General features: G+C 39.4%; 1 long non-coding RNA gene across 1 annotated transcript; it reads right to left on the bottom strand.

Moving 5' to 3' along the window:
- Nucleotides 1-836: 836 nt before the first annotated feature.
- On the bottom strand, nucleotides 837-1235 carry LOC118937879. Its single transcript, XR_005035293.1, has 2 exons — nucleotides 1053-1235; nucleotides 837-894 (listed from the first exon to the last, which is right to left on the bottom strand). It is a non-coding gene; the product is annotated as an uncharacterized LOC118937879 (long non-coding RNA).
- Nucleotides 1236-5169: the final 3934 nt, after the last annotated feature.

Here is a 5169-nt window from a genome sequence, read left to right as displayed (position 1 = left end):
CTGGAATCTAGGAAATAATAGTCATTTCAATTATTGAACCATTCATTATATTCTTGGATAATATAATGTATAAATGTACAGCAAGGTAATCAGTTGGTGACAGGGGTCTCAGCATGCTCAGGCAGCCAAGGAAGACCAGTCTGTGACGGAGGTGAGGTGAATTTTTACAGATACAACACTTTATTCTCTCTGTGCAGCAAACACTAGACAAGCCAGATACTTTTTTAAGGCAGTCTGACAAACCTCCAAAGTTGATTTCCAAACTGTACCAAGGGTTAATCGAGGCTTTCCCCGATGACACAAAACCTGTAAAACAAAAATGTGAGGACGACCTGGGAGAAGCTATTGATGATGACTGGATACAGATATGTTTGACATAAATTACTGCAGTTTAAGGCATCAAAAGAGCATACTATATGCCAGTGAAACTGAATTACATGCACTCAGAAATGTCATTCCTCTGCTGGAGCTGTAAAACACAGAAGGGGACATGCATACGTTATGGTCTTGTGGAGGCTGGCAGAGTTCTGGCAACGAGTATGTTCTTTTATCTCAGCATGTCTACAGATTTTCCCTTCTCCCTGTTTTTGTTTGCTTGGAAATGTTGATACTGGAGACTTATCTGAAGATACTGTGTAACCAAGCATTTATTGCAGCTAAGAAATGCCTTGCCATTAATTGGAAGGTTGGTTATCCTCCCATAATGTCAATTTATGTCTCACTAGATTTGATGTATTCCAAGATTAAGGGTATACTTGGCAACTTTCATAATATGGATGCCTTATATGGAAAACAGTGTAGCTCCCTTCAGTAACCACGAGCACAACCGTTCCTTGATTTTAACTGGCGGCTTTATTCTGTAGTTTTAGTCAGAATTATCACCTTCCGTGAGAACTATAAAGTAAATGAAAAATACAGTTAAGCACACTCTTACAACCTTATCTTATGAGTGACTTATTAGCTTGGTATAACTCTGAAGTGCTTACATACATAACAGTTTAACCGGCGTTATAACGGGTTCAGATTAAACACATGAATAAAGGAAAAAATACCTCATTGGCTGCTTATTACAGAAGGGAGGAAATCAAACTTCACACTTATTATTCCTGGCATGAATTCACACTTCATCCTAACATACACTCTTCAACCTTTATGAACTACACCCGATGACATGAAAACTTAGCTAACGCAGCGCAGGATTGCCTTCCCTCCAAAAGTGTGTTGCTACAATAAGGATCCCCTTTACAACAGTATTAGCTACGTAGTTCCGCTTCTATTATAATTTCCCCCGCACAGCGGACACGTAAACAATTCAAACAAAAGACAACGACATAACCTGTAAGTCTAACTGTCAGTTACAAACAGTACGACTAAAGGAGGCTGTATTTAAAAGAAAAACATGCCCATGTCATGGGAGATACCTATTTAGGCAATCCCTAGTTGCTAGGCTGCTCAGTCCTGGCCCTGGGGGTCTGCCATCCTGGGTGTTGTCACTCTGGCTTTGGCCTAACACACCGAAACCAATAATGAATGTTTCACTAAAATCCTAAAGCTGAGTGGGATGTGTTGGGTTGGGACACTGTAGGGTTGTGGACGCCTAGGGACAGGACAGGGCAACCCAGCTATATTGTGTGCAAATAAAAAGAGCTCTACAGTACTATTAGTCCTATGAAATAAATTATATGGAGGAATTGATGTTTATGTGTGTTAATGTGTGTGTGTTTTTTATGTCTTTTTCAAACCTTTCTGTTGGGAATTAAAATAATTAAAGGTGTGAACTGGGAAGGAAATTGTGTTGGGAGAGAGTTGAGTTATTGACTAGACTGGTGTGGGTTAGGTGTACAGGCGGCTCGGGCTGGCTGGTTGGTCTGGCTGAAATTTGATATGGAGGATGTCTTAATAAAGATAGTCAAAAGTCTGTATTTTTTCAATAATTGTTCATTTGTTAGGTTATTGGTTAAAGGTGCAACACAATATTTATTACTGAATTACAATTAAACATTTTTAATAATGATCTCTTACCTAGCTTGATGATTGTGGGCATTTTTGCTGACTTTTTGTTCTAAATGGAGACGGGATATTGGATTGCGTAAATATGCAGGAAATTCGTTTTAGATGCCCCAAAAAGGACCCCAGATGGTTGGAAACTCTGAAACTCAACACGAGGTGAAGAAGATAAACTCACTAGACCAGAACATTTGACAGTCTGCAGCTGTGTATGTAAATGGATCTAGAACTTTGACTATCTACCCGAGAAAAGAGGCAAGAAGCTCATCACCTTTGGAGACCGGACAACTAAGAAGAAAGACATTGTGACCTCTGGTGAACAACCAGAGCCTTACACCCATCGAGCCATTCCCCATAAAAGGATCGATTGGTTTCAACAGAGAGACGAAGAACAAAGACATCTACGTGTGAATACATTATGTGTCTTACCCAAATGGGCGGCGGCTCGTGTGTAAGGTATATGGTTACTGTGAGCATAGTTTCCAAATGTATGATAAATGTCCCTTTTTATCTATCTCTCTATTTTCCCCAACCCTTTTTCCATCTCTGTGTAACAAGCCGTCATATCTTGTCAGTCCACTAGGGACTTTTGTCTCATGTAAGTGTGTATGTATATGCTGTGTTATTATTTAGTTAGTAAATCAATAATTAAATCAAGTTGTGTAATACTGAATAATCAGAAAATGCTGGGGTTCTTGCAGATTCAAGAAGTCTGCGACGTTTAGAATGAGACTGATATAAGGTAATGATTAATAAGTGACTATTATCAATATATAACTATATCTTTAGAGTTTAATTTGGGAGATGGTAACTCTATAAACAACTTCTTCTGTGGTACCCCAAAATCCAAATTAGTTAACTGTTACATGATTAATTTAATTGGGTAACAATTAAACATAGTTAGTGGATTGACTAAATAGCAATCATCAGATTAATGAAAGTCACGTCACGACAGCTTTGCACACTCTTGGTATTCTCTCAACCAGCTTCACGAGGAAGGCTTTTCCAACAGTCTTGAAGGAGTTCCCACATATGCTGAGCACTTGTTGGCTGCTTTTCCTTCACTCTACGGTCCAACTCATCCCAAGCCATCTCAATTGGGTTGAGGTTGGGTGATTGTGGAGGCCAGATCATCTGATGCAGCACCATCACTCTCCTTCTTGGTCAAATAGCCCTTACATAGCCAGAAAGTGTGTTTTGGGTCATTGTCCTATTGAAAAACAAATGATAGTCCCACTAAGTGGGAACCAGATGGGATAGCATATCGCTGCAGAATTCTGTGGTAGCGATGCTGGTTAAATGTGCCTTTAATTCTAAATACATCACAGACAGTGTCACCAACAAAGCATCCCCACACCATCACACCTCCTGTAGTACTACATTCGCCAAAATATGAAGTATACCAGCAGTGGACGCTATTTCCGTGCTTTTAGGACCCATAATGCAATAATTCCGAAAATTGGTGTGGTTTCACAACGTTTTCCGATTTGAAGAAAATGGCATGAAATATCCAGCTGAAGTCCAATGAGAGCAGATACAAATTCATTGCTTTAACTAATTATGACAAATGTTAAGAAAATGTTGAGCAATGTAATAAAGTAATGACTGCAGCATAGTTACAGTCACCAACGCTCTGGATAACATGAAAACAGCCGAACCAGCTCTGCTAGGGCGAGTAAAATGGTCAGAGTGAGGTTGTCACGCCCTGACCTTAGAGAGCTTTTTATGTCTCTGTTTTGGTTTGGTCAGGGTGTGATTTGGTGGGCATTCTATGTTTATTTTTCTATGTTTTGGGCCCGCAACGAGGGTCCCCAGTCCGGGGTCGGCGGCGAGGGTCCCCGCACTAGTGGCGTCACCAAAGTGGGCCAAGCCAGAGGTGGAGCGGGGTCTACATCCTGCACCAGAGCCACCACCGCGGAGAAATGCCCACCCAGACCCTCCCTATTGGTTCAGGTTTTACGGCCGGAGTCCACACCTTTGGGTGACATAAAAAGCTCTCTAAGGTCAGGGCGTGACAGTACCCCCCCCCCCCCCCCCCCCCCTCATTTTTCTATGTTTTGGTATTTATTTGTTTTGGCCGGGTATGGTTCTCAATCAGGGACAGCTGTCTATCGTTGTCTTTGATTGGGAACCATACTTAGGTAGCATTTTCCCACCTGTGTTTTGTGGGTAGTTATTTTCTGTTTAGTGTTTTCTGCACCTGACAGAACTGTTCGTTGTCGTTTCTCTCTTGGTTTAGAGTTCCTCTGTCCAGTGTCTGTGTTCTTTTGCCCATCTTAATCTTTTATTTTTATTGGCCAGTCTAAGATATGGCTTTTTCTTTGCAACACTGCCTAGAAGGCCAGCATCCTGGAGTCGCCTCTTTACTGTTGACGTTGAAACTGGTGTTTTCTTGTCAATTTCTCGCATGGAATAGCCTTCATTTCTCATAACAAGAATAGATTGACGAGTTTCAGAAGAAAGGTCTTTGTTTCTGGGCATTTTGAGTCTGTAATCAAATCCACAAATGCTGATGCTCCAGATACTCAACTAGTCTAAAGAAGGACAGTTTTATTGCTTCTTTAATCAGAAACAACAGTTTTCAGCTAACATAATTGCAAAAGGGTTTTCTAATGATCAATTAGCCTTTTAAAATTATAAACTTGGATTAGCTAACACAACGTGCCATTGGAACACACGAGTGATGGTTGCTGATAATGGGCCTCTGTACGCCTATGTAGATATTACATAAAAAATCTGCCGTTTTCAGCTACAATAGTCATTTACAACATTAACAATGTCTACACTGTATTTCTGATCAATTTGATGTTATTTTAACGTACAAAAAAATGTGTGTTTTAAAAAAAAAATATGGACAAACATTTGAAAGGTAGTGTGTATATATATATATATATATATATATATATATATATATATATATATATATATATATATATATACATATACTGTTTTTATAAATCACATAGAAATACTTGGAATTTTGTTTGTATTATAACTAGTACGAAATATATCGACAATTGTGCAAAGTTATCATTTTTACCCTAATCATTCATTTACAATTTATGCAGATCGGAATTATTCTGAAAGAGTCCAAAAAACATTTGACCCGGAAGTACTTATTTATTTAGCTGTGTGAGTGTTTACTCTAACCGGATGCTTCAA

The sequence above is a fragment of the Oncorhynchus mykiss genome, chromosome 12, assembly GCF_013265735.2.
Source record: "Oncorhynchus mykiss isolate Arlee chromosome 12, USDA_OmykA_1.1, whole genome shotgun sequence".
In the NCBI taxonomy this organism is placed as follows: Eukaryota; Metazoa; Chordata; class Actinopteri; order Salmoniformes; family Salmonidae; genus Oncorhynchus; species Oncorhynchus mykiss.
Note: the sequence above shows the minus strand (reverse complement) of the source record. Positions and strands in the feature narration are given on the sequence as shown.